This window comes from Limanda limanda, chromosome 1 (genome assembly GCF_963576545.1).
Source record: "Limanda limanda chromosome 1, fLimLim1.1, whole genome shotgun sequence".
Classification (NCBI taxonomy): domain Eukaryota; kingdom Metazoa; phylum Chordata; class Actinopteri; order Pleuronectiformes; family Pleuronectidae; genus Limanda; species Limanda limanda.
The window spans coordinates 26,255,493-26,277,990 of NC_083636.1; the positions used below are offsets into that span (position 1 = coordinate 26,255,493).

Here is a 22,498-nt window from a genome sequence, read left to right on the forward strand (position 1 = left end):
AAAAGCAAACTGCATCATTTTTTGTGTTAAAGGTTAGAGTAGAAAAATCCTCTCATTACTTCAGGGAAATTGCAGACGTCTGAAGTAATAGTCAGTAACAAAGGAGTTCATAGTCATAGTCAGACTTTCCACTGCGAAGGAGCCAACCTTTCCGAACACTTCTGCACATCTGCTCAGCATCCTGGAGAACGCTACTAAGAGGTTGTGATTAACACCTAAAACACAATTGTTATATCACATTGCATCAGCTAGGAGCCCAGCTGACAGTTCATATGAGTACTATCGCTGGGTTAAATGGGAAAAGAATGCAAGACAAGTAAGAAAAAGAAGACAGTAGTCCAACCTGTCTCCATTGGCCTGTGGGTAAAGTCCAGCTCTCCTGGAGATGTGGCTCCTCTGCCCTGACTCTCCTCCACCGCTCACACTCTCTCTAATGCCTCTTTCAGACTGTGACTCACAGACCCTCCCCTGGCCCCTCCTCCTGGACGCCGCACTCTCCTCTGATTGGCCGGGCCCACACTGGAGCCACACTTCTTCAGAGGGTCCACATGGTGGCCATATTTCAGTGCTGGATCTGGGTTAAAATAACAAGAGCTGGAGCTCCAGAGGGTTTCTCTCCTTCTCTCTCTCTCCGTCTCAGTTTCTCACACCTTCTCGTCGTGTTTTCGTTGCTCTCTGCACTCTTTCAATCAGCCAACGCCAACATCGGACTATCAGCCTACATGACAACTGCATTTTCACTGCTGTTCAAAAACCTCGAGCAGACACCCTAAAGTAGACTTCTGCGAATAAGTACAGTAGCGTTGATATATTGTTGGATTAACTCTTGGCATTCTTGGAAGTGGACGAGTTTAAGACTCAGAATAACAGTTTACCCTTGTACACACGTGGGTATCCACATGAATGCATCTCTGTCGGCCAGAGGACGAAACTGAATCCAACTTTATTTTTCATGGGAAACTTGCAAGACAGTAATGGAACATTTCTATAAATCTCCAAAACAGACGATATGACATTGTTACCTACTTCAAGCAGTTCCAGGTCAGTAGTACAGAGTTAAAAGTGAAGCAAAGGTCTGTGCTCTGTTTTTATAGCTCTGTTTTTCCATTTGTCTCACACAAGTATTTGTGGCACTTCTCATGTGAACAACTGTGTTTTCCTAGAAAGACTTTTTGTCAATTAACACAATTATCCACATTTATATTTTATCTAGGACATCTGTAGCTTTTTGGATCAGGTATAAAACCTCAGATTTCCGACATGGTCCGACAGCACATCTCATGGACGAGTTCTGACGGAGCATAAACAGGCTCTTACAGTTCAATGCTCTCTCACCCACACAGCTCAGCTCAGTGGCTGGGCTGATCAGGGATCAGATAAACGCTACAGCAGCTCAGTTTGCCTTGTATTTGATCGTATGTGTAGAAAAACTGATGGAGCAGTTTTTTCCCCCCTTGTTGCTTTTAGGAGACGAGGAACAATGGGAAATTTCAGAGTAACCGAGGACAGAGGAGACGGACCGAGGACGTGTTTAGAGAAACAGACAATGTGTGGCTATTTCCACAGACCGACACAGTTACAGTATATTATGGAAGGAATGGAGCTCACGTAGGCCTGTTGAAAAGACAGATGCATTGTCATGTTTTTCAACATCTGGCTAGAATACGTCTTAGATTTTATTGCATTTGATTCTGAGGCTGAAAGCTTCATGAATGCATTTACGATCAGCTGTTTTTAGATCAGAAACACATCTGCTCAGCACAAGAAGTGACGTGTAGTCAAACCTGGCCCGATATTTAGTTTAGTTTATTGTAGAATGCATATATGTTCTTTATGCTAAATAACTACGAGTAATGTGTATTTTTGTTCTGAAAATACACTTCTGGCCAATGAACAGAGAAAGAGTGCAATTGTTTTGGAATATTGTGCGTTAAGTTAAAATGTGTTCAAAACTTCAACTTAAGCCTCAACTTTTGTTTAAAATATTCCTAAAGTGAATCTGAAAAACAATTGTGTGTGAAGATTTTACTCCATTTCAGCACAAAGCTTGTGTGGTTGCTGCCATTGCAACATAAATCTCACCAAACATGTGAACGGCACATTAGATAAGTGTCTGGATGTGTAGATAACTGACTGATGGAGCAGTCACCTCCCTGTCTGACTAATGGATAACCTCTGGCTGATGGGAGAAGTGTCCCAGGATTGCTTGCAGCAGCACAGGGCGCTTTGAGCCAACACTGAAGTCAGCTACAGTATTTGTCTGACTCGTGTTCGCTCACAAATTACTTCCATATGAAGACGGAGGGGGGAAAAAAAAGCAGTGGAGTGAAACAGGAAGAGGAGCCGATAGGGCAGCCAGGCAGTTGAGCGCAGCAAGGAAGGCCCGAGGAAGAGGCCGTCCTTATCAGTTTGAATGAAAGTTAGACCATCACAGCACAAAAATAGATCCTTTCAGCACAGATGGATCATTCCCAGACCTACTAAAGCATCTCCTTTGACCCATTTCTAATAAACCCTGGTGACTCATCCTCTCCCTGTGGCTGTGAATCGGTGGGAAGCAGTTAATAGACAAGTTTAAAGACGACTGGCTGTTCCCTAAACCCTGCCCTCTTTGGAAAACTGTTGTTACGTCTGTCAGACTTTCCTCTCAGCTGCGGATGTTTACAACGGTCACGGTGGCAGATTTACAACTCCAAACGTCATCTTTGAAAGAATAGCTCCTTGATTTCAGAGCCGCTTCTCGTCTCGAGGCCACGACACCCAATTTGGAGCAAGACACACAGATTGGAGCAAGTTGTAATCGTCACGCTTATAATGGCAGCAGACAAACACACACACATTCCTTACCCTTCTGCTCTTGTGGGTTTTGGTTTATGGGAGGCTGAAGTGACACCAGCCTCCAAAACTCCCCAATGCAGAGTCTCAGTATCACCAAGGCCACACCACTTCACCATGTGGAGAAATCCAAAGCTACACACACCTGTGATTGGACGGTTTAGGGAAAGGTGAAAGTGAAAACTATATTTATCACATACACCCGTCAATGAGACTTTCAGTTTACTATCTGAGCCGCGTGCACATCACACCACTGCACACTGCTAGTAAAATAATTTCTATGGCATGTGTTGGTTTTTCAAAGGGTTAGCCTGATCTCATAGCTCCCTAACATCTCTGTTTCTGTCTGTCCAGACTAAAAGGGTCAGCAGCGTTTCCTAACTTCTGTTTTTAGAGGCTCTAAATCTCCGCCTTACGGTAGCTGGTGTTTGCGACCCTGAGATACAGAAACACGTCAGACAGAGGCTGACATCCCATCGTTCTTCAGCCTGGCGGAACGCTTCGTGGTGCTGCGGGACTAAAGATGCGGCTGGAGATTTCTCCTGGCAGCTCCGACACAGCGCAGACCCCTCACATCAAAGACCAGAGGATCAGAGAGGACAAGGGAGAGAGAAGATCCTCCGCAGTCCTAATCCTCTCAGCACATACGCACACATGTACGCACCAGACACATGCCCGGGCTGAAATCATTCTTCATAGGGATTGGACAGAGCTAGAGCTAGAGTCTGGTCCTAGCCTGCTGGTGATTCATCTTTCCCTGTCAGGCTCCGATCAATAGTATCTTGTAGATCTGAGGAAAGTGGATGAGTGTGAAGTGAAGCAGGGTCACAGCTGATAAGAGTCAGATAACAGGTGGGGCCAAAGAAATCCTATCTAGCGTAGGTCAGCCTCATATAACTATTTTACACCCAAGTTTATGCAGATTCTTTTAAATGTGCATAAACTCGCCAAAAAAAGACGATTGAGTCCTTTTCCCATTGTCAGTAGAGGGGTTTGCCTTTCTGTATTTTTTCTTCCTGTGCCACATGTTTGACATCAAAAATGCACCGAATAACAAAGGCACTCTCTCACTCGGGTGTCACGTTCCATAAAACCCGTTTCTACTGCAGAGTTACTTGACCCGGGAGTGAATGCTGATTGTGTACATTCCCATTGCAGACAAAAGCCAGATGTGAGCAGATGTTACAGGGTGTTTTGACCAGTGGAAAAAGAGGCTTTGCTCTGAGAGGTCTCTTCCATCACATCACAATCAATTTCTTCTCCATTGATTAATCGACAAATTGTTGCAGCTCCTCGACTGTCAATCAATTCTAATCAAACAACACCGATTCAGCCCTGAAGACACAGTTGTCAAATATCCTTGTTGCCTATTCAGCTTCATTCAAAGCTACACAGATCAATATATTTGAGGTTTACCTTAGAGAGAGAAACCCACAGCTCTACAGTTTCTCGCTCTACAGAGCATTTCAACATCTTTCAGCCTTTCAGGTTTTATTACCCTCAACTTTGCTGTTTTGGTTCAGTTTCACCGCCCTCATCACCACACACCCCCAGTTCAGCCATCAAAGAGCAAGACAACAAAGTTAGCAACAAACTGGTAAATAAAATGGAGCATGTGTTTGCCAAACATACCAGGGGTCTTCACTTTAGGAGTTGGTTGAGAGGAAAACTGAGTATTAACGGTATTGACAATTGTATTTACATTCACCAGGTAAACAGAATGGATGCTGATTGATATTTAAAGTCACGTGGTTTGGTTCTTCAGGTGGTTTAACATATTTTCCCTTTTCCACACATCACTATCACATCCCCTCATCTGTTTTCCATCAGGGTCGTGACAACATTTAGCAAGATTGCTATCATCAGGAGGATGAAAGGCTGAAATATCCTGTTCCAAACTAGCCACAAAGAAATGTCATTGGACACATGACACTGTGGAAAGTTAGTCAGGGGACCTACAACTCCTCAACTCGAGTATATCTGCAAGATACACAGCCTTACATGAAATATTTTTGGCTCATGTAGACACATGACTCCTCGGATATCTCAATGAGGTTTTTATCTCCACGTGTTTTCAATCGGAACTGGGCCTGCATGTGTTGCGTCACTCCACCGCCCAGCCACGCTGAAGAGGCTTCACTTCACTTTCTGAAAGCCTCTGTGGAAAAGAGATGGCAGCGGTGGAGAGACATAATAAAAACTGGTGGAAGCAGCGGAAGGACAGATTGTGTATTTGGCTCAGACGAGAGCTCATGGAGTTTCCACTTGATGAAAATAGCAATGGCCGCTCACTGTCTGGTGAAGTCAGATGCACAGAAAAACTCACAGATGCAAAAACAGAAGTCTAGACAAGTGGAGAATCTGATACCTGATGGTAGCATATGGATGTTAACAGTATACCCTTCTCATTATATCGTTCAAATATGTCAGGCATTTCTCTACACCTCCAAAGAAGGAGTGTCTCAATGCAGTCTAAAAGCAGATCTGAAGTGACAAATGGATGTTGGGGAGTTCACCGTCGTACATTTGCTTCTTCGTGCAATCAGAGAAGTCTGAGCTCGGTTAGAATGCCACAGAGGGAGCAGCTACGACCATCTGGCCACTTACACCACATCTGGCCTTCCAACCATCCCGCCACAGCTTGATGGGTGTAAGTCCCATCAACAGGCACATGGAGACATATGTTTAACATGTTCACACAGGGGAAGGGGGAACTATATAGTTTCTAACTCACAAGAGCAGGGTTGGGCTCACACCGATAGAGTTTCAGAGCAAAGTACTAAGTGAAGAAACGTACTTTATAGAGACATTGACCAGTTTTTTAATAAAAAACTTGTTATTTAACAAAACCGGTGGAATCCCGTAAAACAGCCTTTGCATGAATAAAACTAAAATCTTATTTTAGTCCTTGCTACAGAGACATTTTGTTCCCAGCCCAAAAGATCTGAGTTGAACCCTGTACCACCTCATTATTAACATCAATGCTGCGGGTGTAAATACAAGTGCAAGTAATAACTTCACTGACAACTTTAAGCTGTAATTCATATATTTGACACCGATCCTTTGATTTAATACGACAGCTGAGGTCAAGTAACAGATACGTTTCCCCGGCGAGGTCACGCCACATAATTTTCATCCATTATGCTTTTGTGAACAGTGGTTTTATTCTGCCGTATCTTTGTAAAGGGAGTGTTATCTCAGCAGTGTGTTTGCTAATTTATGAACTTTCTGGGGAGTACCGCTGGAGCATAAACACACGGATGTGATGAGGGTGAGGAAATCCCAACACTGAGCTTCGGGGGGGGGGGGGGGAGCAGGACGGGAGCGTGGGAAAGAGAGCAGGAGGGAAAGGGAATATTACTGCAGAGACCGGAGTGTTGACCAGATTCCACAGCTCGTGGTCAGCAGGGAGTACACCTGCGAGAGTTGTGGAGCGAACATGTCGGCCACAGAGTCACAGAGGACTTCTAACAGCTCCGACTGAGAGCAGAAGTCCGAGGAACTGTTGAGAAGTACGAGTGTTGGAGGAAAGAAAACGATTTCACCTATCCCAAGAGCCTTTTTCTTTGTCCAAATACATACTAAAAACACATTATAGCAGTGTACACATGAACACATGTGGAACTGAGTGCACAAAACATGCACACATCCATTTGATCTCAGTGTGAGTGGTCAACTGCGGCCCCCCGGAAACATCTGTTCACACAATCTGAGTGACTGTGTGTCAGTCTGGTTTGAGCAGTGAAGTAAGAGTAGCTCCAGTAGGAGGGACATGGGAATTCTTCAGCTGTGCTTCTGTGGAGGACGACCGAGGTCAGGCCCTCATCTTCTCGTTCCGACCATAACACCAGTCGCACGGCGAGGGGAAAGGAGGTGACGGAAAAAACAAAGACCATCTGACATATCACAGCCGGGCCTCAAAGTGGGTGGCCGGACTGATCAGCCACAGACCGGGTGGTGGAGGGAGGGAGGGAGGGAGGGAGGGAGGGAGGGAGGGAGGGGTCACTGGATCTTGCCAAAAGATCGCTCCATGCTGCTTGTCACAAAAGAGTTTTATTTTTCACTGGCCTGACTCCATGTGTATGGCGTCTGTAAGGAGTGAGATATCAGCTGGTGCTTAAGGAGCGGAGGATTAAAGAAGCACAAAACAGAGATAACATCGATCACAACAGAGGGATAACAACAGCAGAGCTGCAATCTCTTCGGTTTGTAGTGTTGGAACCAAAACAGTAAAAGTGGCTGTTGCATGACTGTACACGCACTGAACTCAGGGTAATTTCAGTCAAATATCTTTCCTTTTAAAAGACAGATTTAACCAAAACAGTGTTGTTGGTTTTTCAACATAAAAGCCCAAAACATAGGGACTAACATATATTTTGCCATGTTTGCAGCGTGAGTCAATGGATGTTAAGTATAAGGACGTAGCCAGAGTGTGACACAGAATGCAAATTTGTTTTCAATCTTCTGTCAAGTTGTTTCTTGCACACAATGATAAGGTCATCTTCATATAATGTTCACTGTGAGAGACTGTATATCTCAAACCTCTATCAGCAGCAGCCAGAAGGTCAATCACAATGAAACAGTCAGATAGGATCCCTCTGGTCCAGACTAGTATCTGGACATTGTTAAAGTGGTACAGTATATGATATGGGAAAAATTCCTCAGACTTCTAGAATTCAACAATCTGAGTATGGACTGCTTATAAAACACAACACAAAGACACTGAGATGTGTGTACCAGAGTCAGTACGTTGTAGGGCTGCAGCAAAAAAATAATCATTATTGACTAGTGGAATATTAGCTTGGTCTATAAAACATCAAAAGACACTGAAAATATCCATTGTAACATATTTGACCACAAGGTGTCTTGTTTCTTAATGTCTCCTTTGGTCCAACCAACAGTTCAAAACAGCAATATATTCCGTTGAATACATTTTAATACAAAAGGAAAGCAGCTTCTCGATGTGATGGCCGCACCAACAGCCCCACACTGAACCTCGGCAACATTGTGGTAACCTGTTTAATGAATTTGCTTGGTTTGAGTTACTTTTTGCTCGCAGATTTTGGTTTCATACAACATAGTTCATCAATTTATTTATATTCTTTATATTATTTAATCCAGTTTTCTAGGAGTTACCAGTTCCTGGGGGTCGGTGCTGGAGGTTGCTGCTGTCCGTCTAAATGAGGTCCAGCTGCACCAGACAGGCTTAAAAGCTGTAGAGAACTGATTGGACTGCACAATGTTCCTCATAATCATGGAGAGGGACATTTTTATCTTATTTAGACTTTTAGTTTTTTGACCACTGTTTGATATGGATGTTTAAATATTTGTCCTTAGTTAATATAAGATGGTCTTATACTGGCGTGTTCTGTAGTTGCTGTAGTTTGTTCAAATGTTAGTATGTCCTGGTCTATCCCCCTTTTGTGTTTGAGTGGCTTGATCAGCCGCTAAAGACGTTTCCACTGTGTGTCAGTTTTTGTGCTGTTAACCTGTCTTCAGGTTAGTTTAGTTAGGTTGACCTTTATGGGCCCAAATTTGTTGTTAAGTTCATTTTTTTTAAACTACTTGTGTCTCTCTGGCCTACTTGCTCGGTCCCTGACACTCGAGTAGAAGTCAGCCTGCTTGAAACATGACTTGAAACAATTTATTGGTTCTCAAAATAGTTGCTGATTAACTGACTCATTGATTGTTTGACTAATTGTTGCATCTGTATTATGTTATATACCTCACTGAGACTAATTCACATCTGTAATAACAAACTACGAAGCAATAAAATATAGGTCTTGGTCAGACTAATGTGATTTTCATGTACTTCACCTATTCACCAGGGTGAAATATCAATTATGGGCTACATTCTTCACACCTATTTCCTCTGACTGCTGATGGACTGCGGGCCCCCGAGGAGCCTCAGCACCTCTGCTCTGTTTCCCACTGTTGGAGAGCTGTAGAGTTTTGGGGCCCTCAGGCCTAACACTGTCTCCATTATGCTTAACCATTTCCAGCCCCACCTTAGGCCTGGAAACAGCCCCCGGGGTCCGTAAAAGGCCGGGGGTCGCAGGAGAAAACTCCTTCCACTTCGAATTCCCATGTGTCTGTTTTCCAGACCCGACTCTGCTGAGCTGGGTGGATGGGAGGTATTTGGCCCTCTTCTCTGGAGGGGCTCAAACCATTGTTCTCCCTGTGTTTTGTGTTTGGGATGAGTGCAGTTTAATCCTAACTTCCCTGTGGCTCTGACCTGCTGCTCCCAGCTGAGTTTCCCACTATAGCACACACACACACACACACACACACAAAAACCCACAAACCCCCTGCAAGCTGAGATCTCTCCGGCCGCTTTATCCAAACGCCCCTGGGGGCAGAGCCATAGCTGTTGTGGGCACTCGGAGCTCAACCTGATACTCCGCTCAAAATCAAAAGTAAGCAGCGCTGACGAAGGTTGGCACCAGACTCCCCCTCTCTTGAGTTTCAGATAATAAAAGTATCAAGTGATATCATCCCCAGCTCTCGGGCTCTTGGCAAAACACGTTACCGGCATGTGTAGGAGTCGGGGGGGGCGAAGGACGGAGACAAACGAGGCGAGACGCCAGGGGAAAGCGAGACGCTGCGGACAGAAAGGAGAGGTGGGAAGCTGAGAAATGAAGAAGCGTGTTGCTTTTGTCGGGCTGGTTTCGGGGGAGTAAAGTGAGATTGTGTAAAGGCTTTCACTTGCAGACAAAGAGATGAGTGTCGACGAGGTTTTTCGTATTAAACCCTCACAAAAACCTGTCCATGTCAGATTCGAACAAAACAGGAGAGATATGGACACCAGCGCTGTATCCTGCAGAGACAACAGGACTTATCTGGTTGAATTACAGCTGACATGGCAGGATATATAAAAACTGTCAAGTATCATGTCTCCAGAACACATGAGCGGAGACAATCCAAGGACACCAGCTGAGATGATACTGATTTTTACTTTTATCCAAACCCCTGATAAAAGTAAGTTTTTGTACATGTTATATCAAAGCTCAGCAAATTTGTAATGGATGTGTCCGATACAGAGCATGAAGACAAAGGAGGTTCAGGAGAAAACACGTGTCAGATAACAGGAAGCGGGGCATGAAGTCTCTCTATTTTAGGAAAAATGACAAACGATAATTTTGTTTATTATGTTAGCCGGTGCTTTCCACTTTGCAATGACCTTCGCAGATGGTCTCTGCTCAGTATCTCTCGCTCCATTGTTTTCCTCCATATAGGAAAAACATGGAACCCCGCCTCCATCCAACCACACACCAACACCCCCAATTTCCGACCTTGTTCAGATAAATACACCAGACTGATTTCAAAAGTAAGCATGGCAGAGGATGAAATTACAACAGGGACTAGAAGCAGAAAAAGAGGCTTCAACCACCTTCAATTAACCATTCACACGTGGCCTTTAGACTTGGATGATGGCACATACGTAGAACTGACTTTTCTAGCATCAAAGAGAGTATAAAACATACCAATATAAAATATCCATGAATCTAAAAAGTTGTAATACACAAGACTAAAAACTGTCAAACATTCTCCTCAATAATGCTGGTTTGTTATCATAATTTGTTTTGTGGCTTGAGGCTTGACAGTGGAAGCTCCCGATGCCTTGTGATGACGCAATTATCACAACAACGACCAGAGTTTCCTGCTTGGTACACAAAACCTAGGCAGCTTTTAATGCTAGTTCCTCATGCAACGCTACAGGGAAGCACACAATGAATAAAGTCCACATCCACATGAACACACACCAGGTCCACCCTACTCTCTCCAGGGTCATACTGACATTTGGAATCAGGCAGGAACTGTGGTAGACTAAACGTGATTGGCCGATACCTGCGCTAATGCTCACAAAGTTTTTTTTTAAAGCTTTTCTCAACTTCTATCGAACGCTACGCAAGAAAAAAGTTGGGAAATGCAACCACAATGCAGTTCGGCACCCCATGACGTCACTCCATTCAAAGGGAATGAGCAGAATTTCCATTGAAGCCTCCAACGCTGTAGTGTGAGTGCTCGTGTATATTATTATCTACTATGCTTAACCTTTCATTTTTGTTCTGGCAGAAATTGTCCTCCATAGATTTACATTACCTTAACTTTCTGCCTTTTGATGAATGAGTCTGACAGGAAACAACCACAAGTATTCATTCAGTTTCACACATTACTTTGTCGGAAGCAATTACTCATAGTTGGAAGCTGAGTCAGAAAAAATACAACAGTTTTCAGGGTGTTTAAAGGAGCGATGTTAGGTAACACCTGCCCGGAACAATAGGAGTCATGGGAACAGCTTGTGTTTCCATTAGTAACAGACAGCTGCCAGGAACCCCAATAATATCACACAGAGAAAAGCAGGAAACCAGTGTCTTTTTGTTTTGTTGGTCCGCACAACTCCAAAGACACACACACATCTCCGGAGGACAAAGTGTTTACTGGAGCGGACAAAAGGGAGCAGATGAAATTAAAGGAAAAAAACACAATATGTGATGTCGTGCGAGTCCGTTCTCACTCTTCACAACCTGCGGAGACTGTAGAAACGAGGCAATGAGTCCAAATTGCAAAACCACACCACCTCCTCCTGAGAGGCAACCAGAGTTCAGTCATTGTTGGCTCCTCGACAAGAATGAGCATCATTTTCTCTTTGCTCATCGGTATTTTCCATCCAAACCGGAGAGTGAGCAGGGCCTGCACCTGGAGAAGCTTTTAAACTGTTTCACATGTTCGTAAAAAAAAAAAAAACTGAAGACAGACAGACGCTGATGTCTGCATCACTCACTTGACGTGATTGTGGGTCCCAAGGGCAAAGCTTCATAATAGCACAACAAAACACACTATGTGCATTATGTAATCCAACCAATGCACAAAGTGGGATTAGTCATAAACCCATGTGTGAAGGGTGCAAGTTTCCACACATGCTAATTTTAACTCCCAACTGAGATTAACATGCATCCTATTGGATATGAAGTGACTTTAGACTCACTTCAACCCGAAGCTTAACCCCACAACCCAACTTTGATACTGAGGGAATCTTATTGAACGGGTTTCTGTTTGTTTTTTCTCTTTGACGGTACGTTTTTGATGATTCGCTCTGAAAATGCAAGTCACTCTGAATCTCAAAATATGTTTGTCACTAAGACAGTTTTAAAGAATTAAATCACCAACTCATCAATAGGCCGTATGTGGCGAGACACCAATGATACCTTTGGAACGAATCAATAAAAACTCTTGACACTCATCGTACATCTTCCTGCTGTCAGCAGCAGATTCAGGTCACTCTGCCCGCCTCATACTAAAGACCACACATACGTCAGGATGTAGATAATTAACTAATGGCCGACTCTCCTCCCTCTCACTCAGCACTTCTGAGGCCCTTTAATGGATTCTGTCCAGAGAGAGCATGCACTCAGCTCGGTTAACAGTCGGGTCACAAATCTGACATCAATAGTCACGACTTTAACAGGATTGCAGAGCTTTTCGCCGTCAGGGCTCAACAACATTAAAATAAGATTAATGGAACTGGATACAGAGGAAAGACAATGCATTTAGGTTCATCTCAAAAGGAAAATAAATGTGGAGTTTTGTGTAAATGGATGAATGACATATGACAGTGGATTAAATCAGTAGACTCACTGAAGTCATTACAACAACACACACTCAACAATAAGGGTTTGGAAAGCTGTGTGCATTTGGGTTCTGGTTACCAAGTTGGTAAAAATCCCTAATAAAATCGTTTATTCCAGAATCTCTCTTAGTCTATTGTCCCTCTTTTGGAAACACCACAGGCATCTGTAGAAAAAAATCACTTACAAGAGTTTGTTGATATGCCTGTGGTTCTCTGCACCATGTGATGGTGTATCATTAGTGACAGTTTCAGCTATTTGTCGATGATTTGTAAAACAATTTTTTTCCCCCTCGGCTGCTTATTATTCCTCTTAACTATAGGACTATAAGACGTAGCGTAATCCCAGCAACACTAACAATAACAGTTCTTAACTGAAAATAAACAGATACAAGAGATTCTATGGTTTATGGTTTCATGATGGCACCCCCAATTGCATTTGGCACTATTACACTTCAACAAAGTCACAGAACAGCTGTGATACACTTGAAGGAAGGTTGTTGTGACAAAGGATGAGATGTAAAAGTTATTGTGTTGTGGCCTTTCTGATAACTTAAAAAGGGCGAGTGCACCACCTCAGATCACCACTGGGGCTATTTGCTGAGTTATATGTGACGAGTCTGAATCTGAGACTTGCAGCGGTGCAATGTCCACTTCCCCTTCAGGTAACCTCAGGTGGATCATGTGAGGATCACCTGTATGTTTGCTGAGTGATAAAGTTGAATAGGTATTCCCCCAGGAAGGCCTCTCACTCACTCAGCACAGTAGAATCTCTACGGATAAGGTTATGGAGTGAAATACAAAGACGCATAAAAGACTTGATGATGGATTTGACTGTAATGATATCAAACAGCTCCTATAATTACACAAACCACTCCTCACAACTGTCTGAGTGCCGGGAACAGCCACAGATACTGACGTCAGTGTAAACCTCACCTGTCCTACGGCAGCAGGTGTGGACAATAAGGTCCTGGAGTCTGTGTCTAACTGTGTGCTTTGAGTTATGAAGAGTGGAAAAACAAGCAGTATTTTATCACAATAACTCAGAGATAAGCCTGAAATAATATAATTCAACTCAGCAGCTTCACTGGGATCACTACGACTTCCATACGCTAATAAACAACATACCTGCCACATACAGCAGGCATCCATTAAATGCTGTTCAAGTGTTCATACTTTTAGCGTTTCTCTAATATTTGCAGTCCTCACCGTTATTAATCATGAGAGTCTCCAACACGTGTGATCATTTTATTCTGCAGGCCTTGTGATCAAAATCAGAATGAAAGAAATAAACACGGAGATTGATGTTTATCAAGCTTTTCACTCAACACAAAGTGGGAACCAAATATATGTACACAGGCGCCAATGAATAATTTAGTGGGGCTCAATTAGTATATGTAACTTTCCGGCACCACAAAAAATAGCAGAATCATTTTCAACACCAAATAAACCCTTTAAAGCCTCTGCTATAGGTTTATTTTCACTGTGTATACAGAGCCTCGCTCCACTTGCCAGAGGTGCACCAGAGAGCCTCTGCAAGTGAAACCAGAACTTGTGAGAAAAGCTTGTAACTATGATAACAACGAAAAATCCAGCTTTAGAACAGAGCCTAACAGCATGTCACGTGGCTCAACCGCTAAGAACAGGAAAATAATCCCATGTCGTAGAAAATAAAACCCGGATCTAATGTTTCATAACAGCACAGGCTCTCAGGTTGGGAAAGCTCCCCGCACTCGGCTGCTGCTCAGGTGTCGTGGGAGACTCACTGTTAATGTAAAACGCACATTGATCACACAATCACACACATGTTAAATTATAAATAACATAAACTGTCTTCAACATATTATGCAAACGTAATAAGACGTAATCTTTTAAAACTTTTAACAAGATTATTGCTTGTTTTTTTGCTATAATTTATTACTTTTACTGTAACGCTGTTTTTAACTAAACTGTTTTATTTTTGCTATATTTCACAATTTTACTATCAAAGTGTTTTAACTAGACATATGCTTGTTTTGTTGCTTTATTTAATTATTGTTATTTTGCTTTTAGCTAGACATTTGTTTATTTATTTATTTATATTATTTATATTGTCTCTTCCATTAACTTGTAAAAATGGCACTGTATGTATTTTCTGCTTTTATGCCTGTGAAGCACTTTGTAAACCTGAAAAGTGCTATGTTCTTTATTAATAAAATTATAATTATGATTATACTTATTATTATTATCATCATGAGGTTTTATCTAAATAAAGTCTGTTCGCGTGCTCATGTCTCCACTTATGTAACAGAGCTAGCAGAGGTTAATGAAACACTGACTGTAGTGTACACACATGCTGTGATTTTGTTTGTCAGTGATTTGGTGTGCGTTCAGCTGTAAACGTTTCAGGTTGCATCTTATTACAAACAGTTTTCTCTTTGCACACTGTGTTCTCACACCGTGATCTGGTGAAGCCGGGTGGATGAAAACGGGAACCTCCATCCCGAGATAAGGGCAAGAACAACATGACACATCGTATGATAACTTTGGAGTGTTCCACTGCTCACCGTCCGCAGATCCATGTTCTCATTTGAGTTTGGTTCTTACGTAAACCTCAGCGGTGTGAATACTTGTTGAGCATTTAACTTAATTGGATAATTTACCAAGTTGAGGGTATTTTTCCCCAGCATCACCAACCACCTACGATTCTGGCCTTTAAAAGTAATACAGAAAATAATGCCCGCACATGCATTAAACTTGGGTCTACCTCTTAAGGCCGTGTTAGGTGCTGGTGTTTGAAGCTCAGCTGTTGAACCTTAACACAGCTGGGGGGCGGGCTATTATGTGAGGACTGGGGGGGACGTCTGTAGGTATGTTCACTGCTGCCAGGCCCCACCACAAAAGGCTCTTTCTTATAGTATTTAAGGGCTTTGGGAACAGGGGAGCAGGATGGAAGGGAAGTATGTGGGTTGTTAGCATTTAAAGAAATAGTTTAACATTTGGGAACAAGGCTTTGCTTTCCTGTTGAGGGTTAGATGAGAGGATCAATGCCGCTCTCGGATCTGTTAAATATGAAGCTACAGCTAGCAGCTTAGCATAGCATGAGGATGGTATGGTAAGCCTGGTTCTATTGAAGTGTTCAGGTAAAGCTCACAGGTTAAGGATCATATTTTTAAAAATGTGGATTTGCTTCTGACTTAATTACAATTGCAATCCTTGACTGTTTTCAGACAGCAACTCTGAAAAATTGAATTGAGTCCCGACATTTACCGGAGTTTGCCGACTCTGACCTTATCGCCAAAAGCCCTCAAACATATTCATATTCATCCAGTTTGGCATCTGTCTCATGTTAGAAATATCATCAACAAACCAAGTTACTGCAGTGAAATAATCTATCCCTCTGCACTGTCAAGTTTGAGAAAATGTACAGAGAAAAATTCCTCAGCAACTACCTCCAACATGTGCGTTCTCACGATATTTGGAATTCAGTGTATGTCTGAAGGGAACTCTGCTTCGGCTAAACAAAGCTAGACTAGCTGTTTCCCTCGGAGTCTTAATGCTGAGCTAAGCTTTTGTAGCTCTTGGCTGTAGCTTCAACAGAGATATGAAGTAAAGCAAGAAACTACCTTAAACTACTGTCAGACTATTTGTTTAAGAGGAGCTGCACGTTGAGGCCAAGATGGACCAAGTCTGCTGTTTAAACAGGGTCAAAGGTCAAGGCTGGGACATTTCAACCACTACTTTTGTGGCCTGGCAGAGAAGAAAGAGAAGCAAGAGGTGAATCCGACACATCTTCCACTGCCATCCACACGTGTGTATGTCTTTTCTCCTTAATGAGAGGCATGTGGAGCTGTAGCAGAAAGCATTGTCATTAAAACAACCAGCTCAGGAGTCGCATCCCTCAGGCTAACAAACACAACACAGGTGTTAGTGGATGGAGCTGGGCACAGGCTGCTTCCGAACACTAATCACCGCCATGCAACTGCTTCTGCAAAGTGTTCAACGAGCGGTTTATTGGGGCGATCGCTGAAGAAGTCAAACATTTCCACAGCACTGAGGGCCTGCAAATAGAAACAGGGATCAGCCACAAGCAAATCCACAAGTCCACCTCATCCAACTGATCGAAAGGGTCAAATGCAACATGTTAATCTGAACTGAGAGGGAAAAGTAAAAAAATTGGATTCACAAATGTTCAACATGTGGGAACATCTGTTTCTGGAGTTTATAAAAACACAATACATATTGCGAGTGTAAACTGGGTTATACTAGTCCCCTATCTTAAGACTGGAACTGAATGGGCATTGCAGCTGCTGTCTACTCATTCAATACAAACCAGATTTGACCAACAATGACTTCATACTTGCACTAAGCAGCCAGTGTGTGTGTGCGTGTGTGTGTGTGTGTGTGTGTGTGTGTGTGTGTGTGCGCACACGGGCGTGTGTGTTTTGCCTGTGTCACTGGAACATTTTTATAGGACTAGCGAACTGTTGCTGCATCAGCACCACAGAAACCGCTCAATGGCAGCACAGTAGATTCAGGACATGTGGGACAAGAGGATAATATTTTTCACGACTGTTGAGTCAAGGACAAGTGGCAGTTCGTAATCATTCTCCCATTTGTCATGTAAAATGTATGGAATGTGCACAAAAAGAGAGCCAAACGTTTTAAAAAGGGATAAATCAAAGCAATTATTGTTCTTGAGAATAATAAGCATTGTCTGTTCCTGCTCAGCTGGGCAGCTGGATTACATTCACCACACATTATTTTAGGAGCCAGCGTTGAGACAGAGGGGCTTTGAAAGCTTTGCCAGGTTCTCTTCAAAGAGAGGAGGAAAAACCGTCGGGTTTCTGGGGCCTGTGCAGCTTCCGATTTGAGTTGAGACGCAAGCGCGAGGCTGAACGATGACGTTCCACTATCTGCATGAAGGTTTGAGTCCAGTTGACCATTCACAACACCAATCCTAACACCTTTTACTTATAGTTATAGAGCACTTATTGAGTTTACCATAGTAACATTGCCAGTTTGTCCATCAGTGCAAATTTGATTCCAGACAGATACCAAAAAAAAGCTGAATTCTGGTTTAAAGCTGCCAGCCATCAACTTGCCCCTACAGTCAGAGTACATCAGTTGCCACAAGCCATAGACTGTATATAAGGATGGATGAGGGCTCCCCAAAAGTGAGGCCAAAGCATATATATCGCCCTCTAGTGGCTGGCTGCAATATAGGTCATAAACCCCACCCACGTCAATGTTAGTAGACGGGACATAACAAGTAAAAATACACGTCACTAACCTCAAAGATGGTTTATGTCCAAATGGTTCTAATTAGTTATTTGATGCTAAAAATATGAAACACTACGATTGACAGCTGAGTTTGACTTGCGATGGTCAAGTTTTTGTTTTGTCAGGACCTCGTCACTGCAGTTCCATCACCTGATTACTGTGAGTGACAGACTCTGGCTGCCGATGGCGTCTTTAGGGCAAGATGGTAGCGTTCATACCCAGGATATGTTGGCTTCATTTCAATAACAATAACAAATCATGCTAACATTAACTGTACGAGTTGTTTGAAAACACTGTCTCCAACTAACTTTTTGTGATATTAAGATGGCGCCTCCTGAGGGGCAGCCTGTTACAGCAGCTCTCGCTCACTTGGGGATTTTTTTTCATTCTAACTACGTCTTTTTTAGTTCTTTGATATTTTCCCAACTGTGGGACTGATAAAGGATAATCTTACCTTATCTTCTCTTTCATGTATTTCCCAAAGAGAAACCATGTAAAATGCGTTTCCAATAAACAGCTGGACGGAGCCGCTAACGCTTACAGCATCCACGTTCACACAGTAGAGAAACGTTACGTAGTTAATGTGATAGTTGTGAGCAGGTCTTTTTTTAGCGTAACCTTTAACCCCACAAACTAATTTACTTAGTAAATGATATGCTCCTTGGGAATGGAAGCAACACTTGGTTACTAGGTGGTGAGCTACAGTTTAACAAACACTCGATTAACGTGCTGACTGTCAGTTTACATTTGAGTGGACGATTCAAAGACACGGAAAAATCCAGATTTTACTTGGTATGGATCTTTATCTCTTTTTATATCATCTATTCCTGGAATTCGTTAATACGATTATCTGCACATGAAAACTGATCCTCTGTGACATTGTCCCGACTTTTCGATGACGTTACGCCACTAATGTCCAGCTCGTTCTCCTCGGCTCGCCCCTAATTCCTCTGACACAAACCCCCCCCCCCGTTCCACTTCCACAAAAAAAAAAAAAGGCACACACAAGCCGGGCCATTAAAAAAAAAACACTCGGTGTGTAAAAAAACTAGGTGTGTTTTACTCCCTCAGGCTCACGCTGATTACACACTCTGCACTAATGCAAAGATTATCCACACTCTATCCAATTTCCTCCTATATATATGTGTGTCTGTGTGTGTGTGTGTCTGTGAGTGTGTGTGTGTGTGCATGTCCTGCCTGTAAACCACAGGCCGCACACAGATGACATCACCTTGCAGTGATTAGCCCGTGAGCTCAAAGTGAAACGCAGCAGATGGCCGCATAGCGTCATTCAGCAAGACTGGGTTCTAACTCTTAATGCAGATAAAGGAAAAAACAACAGAAATGGAATCAAAGAGGAAGAAGAAGATGAAAAACAACAACCTTTAACCTGCTTTGAGTTCATGTGTGTGCAGTGTTCTTTGATCTGACGTGGTGAAGTCATCACTGCACTCTCTCTCTCTCTCTATATATGATAAAAGACAGGTGTATTAAGTGCTCTATAATGTGAAGAGGAGGGTCAGTTCTCTGGACTGGATGCAGGCCAAGTTTCTCCCAGACTGCGATGACAGACATAATGGGCAAAGGGGTTTCACATGAGTTTCCACACAGACACACAATCACATGTTCATACACACACACACATGCACTCACTAACGCACACAGTGCACGTGTTGCAGCCTCGCTCATGTTTCCCAAATTACATTATGAAGGCTAAAAGACAGAGAGGCGTGGTCTTTTCTGTCTGGCCCCTGAACCTGTGAACCTGCAGTCATAAAGATTCCCATTCAGTGTCTCAGGCCACTGGCCCCCAGGAATCCGATGGCTCTGCACTAACTAGCCCATAACGGCCTCTTTAATGTGTCTAACCATCCTGAGAGGTGGATAAGATCATGGAAGTGCATAATCTGGTTAAGTGCCTGCCCGCTGTTAAACTGTCTCAACTGAGCAGCGTCAATACAACTGCAGATACACGGATAGTTTGGTGTTTTCAGTTTAATGGGTCTGTTCTCAATTACATGTTTTCTTTAATACCTCTAGTTGTATCTCAAAATGCAAATGTTTTTATATGAACTCTTTTTTTTTTAAATAGTCAAATATTAGTCACGTTGCTTTTTATTCACATTTGACACTATACTTTTATATTTAATACTACAACTACTACTGGATTATATAATACTCTATATACTATTCAATTATATATTTTGTAGTGCTCTATAGACTCTCCATGTCACGTTATACTGTATGTTTCACCTTATATTATATATTCTTTCCTATATTTTACAGAACCAAGTTATATGAAATAGTATACTAATATATTTTCACTGCACTATAAACCAACTTTTACATTATATTATTAGAAATTGTTATTTTACCATAGTCAATGGTTTATTTGAACACACCTCAATAACATGGCTTCATCTATAAAACTCTTCAGTGTGCTCCTCCATCATTCCTCAAACTAACTAGCTGTAATCTCTGATGTCTGGAAAGCCGTCTAGAGCTTATTGAAAATGGTGTTTGTTAAGGGCCCCTTAAAACATAAATATCCAACAAACAGCAATATCAGACTGTTTTTCAAAAAAAAACTCCCATATTAATCACACATGTTGAGAGAAGCTCTTTTCTGAGTCTGTTTTTTTGAATTTTCCCTTTAATCAAATACTGTTGTTTTGCTTCAGCTCTCTTTATGTGTGACCATGTATTTTCAAAAGCATCCACCTCTGAGACATTTTTCCCAAAAGCTGTCATACAGTCGTGTGGAAGGAGAACCAAAACAGTTTTCAATAATCATATATAATCTATCGTGACTGCAGCTCTCCAGTGTATTTTAGGGATAATTGACCGATGGAGGGATGAATATATGGAGGTCAGAGGCAGCTATTAAAAAGTGGAACCCCTGGAGTCATCAGAGCTGGTGTAAGGACAGGGGGGGAGAGAAAGGATGGATAGAATCAGGCAGCAAGGTTACAAAGGCAGCTCCAGACTCCTGCCCCGGAGAGACTGGGTCACAGATGTCTGACCCAGAGCTGCTCCAGTTAATTGTGAAACAAAAGCCTCACCTTCTCTTTCTCTCCGTCTCGAGTGTTCGGCTCTTTGTTCTCCTCTTTTTCATCTCTCCCTTTTTCTCTTTTCTCTCTGAAATTTGTTTGCCTTTGTGTCTGTTTTCCGTCTCCCTCCACTGTTATTACTGCCCTCCGTGATTCCCTTTTCTCAGGCCTGTGTTTACTCTCCCTCTCTACGCAGCGAGCGACGCCGTAATCCCTGCTGTCTTCAGATGGCAAATACCACTTGGCTGTCGAGGGCCGCCCCCGAACGACAACAGCAAACAAAGAAATGCCTCATTCCCTGCATTCTTTTTTTCTCCAAAGCATGTGTGCAAGCTTCATAAGAACAGAGCAAAAGTCAATCACAGAGAGAGGGTTGAAAGAAAGTAAAATCATAGCACTCGCGTCTGCAATGAAAGTATAAACAGCAGATTCACAGCTGGTGTGAACTGTTATTGCAAAGATGCTTTTGTGGTAAAAACAGCTGAACTTTACACAGTGGAGAGGCTTTGGACTAGTGGCAGAAACTTGGACTATGGGCAGAAAAGGTCTCTGGTTTGTCTCTGGTTCGACTCCACGTAGAAACAACAAAAAGACGAACCTGGATTGATCTGTCCAAAAATCCAAGAGGATACTACCCTACTACCCTGTCTAGTGCCCCTGAGCAAGGCACCTTACTCCCCCAACATCTGCTCCCCGGGCGCCGTACATGGCTGCCCACTGCTCTGTGTGTCCTGCACCAGATGGGTTAAAAGCGGAGGTTACATTTCCCTCCGTGCTTGTGCATGTCTGCGCATGTGTTTGGGACAAATAAATGTATCTTAATTTGAACAGTTAAGAGACTGTGGCTCCATCCTTACTCAAATGTTTCAATGTAACCTTCGCTGATTTGTCAGGCTCCTGTCACATGACCACCTTCCCTTAAAAAAACAACCAGCCTCGGCTCCCAGGCTAAAACACAACTTGGATACATAATTACAAGCATATCTTTTGGGTGGTATACAAATCTCTTAAAGGGATGGTTCACCCAAAATTAAAAATTCACTCATTATCTACCCAGCACTGTACCGATGGAGGGGTGGGTGAAGTGTTTGAGTCCACCAAACACTTTTGGAGTTTCAGGGGTAAACAGTACTGCAGCCAAATCCAATACCTTTAAAGGAAATGGTGACCGCTTCTTCAAACGTAAAAAAAACACATAACATGCCTCCAAACTGCTCCTGTGGTGTCATCCGAGTGTCTGTAAGCTAGTCTGCTGTGATCCAATCATGGAATACGGGAGCTTACGGACACTTGGATGACACCACAAGAGCAGTATAGAGGCATTTCATGTTTTTATCTGTTGTTTTTATAGGTTTCAAGTGGTCACCAGTTACTTTAATTATATTAGATTTGGCAATACAAAACAACAGGAAAGAAAACTTGCAAAAGGGCACATTTCTGGTCCTGAGGCTTGTGTGCATGTCTGTGTGGTCCCACGGGAGCTGTAACATTATCCCCGAGCAGTCTAGCTGAGCAGTCACCCTCACCTGGAGAGCGCTCACACTACAAATCAATTCACAGCTGCGCAGACCATTAGGTAGTGACCAGGGCCTCTCAGCGACGGGCTAGGGATTAATGGAGACAGATTCCATCAGAGGTTCCCAAGCTTTTATATTAAATATCACATTACAACGTTTTGCACTAAAACCTCCAAAGGTTTTTCCCTTTCAATCATTGTAAAAAT

At 42.8% G+C, this 22,498-nt stretch overlaps 1 protein-coding gene across 2 annotated transcripts in view; it reads right to left on the minus strand.

The window, feature by feature from the left end:
* LOC132999889 (LHFPL tetraspan subfamily member 2a protein) overlaps positions 1–22,498 on the minus strand; it is a 43,146-nt gene that overhangs the window by 13,634 nt on the left and 7,014 nt on the right. The window contains exon 1 of one of the 2 annotated variants that reach the window (XM_061069687.1): positions 344–419. The exons of the other annotated variant lie outside the window; for it this stretch is intronic. The gene's annotated coding sequence lies outside the window, so the exon portion shown is untranslated. Of the gene's footprint in view, positions 1–343; positions 420–22,498 lie in introns of those variants that run through there. 2 annotated transcript variants of the gene reach the window in all.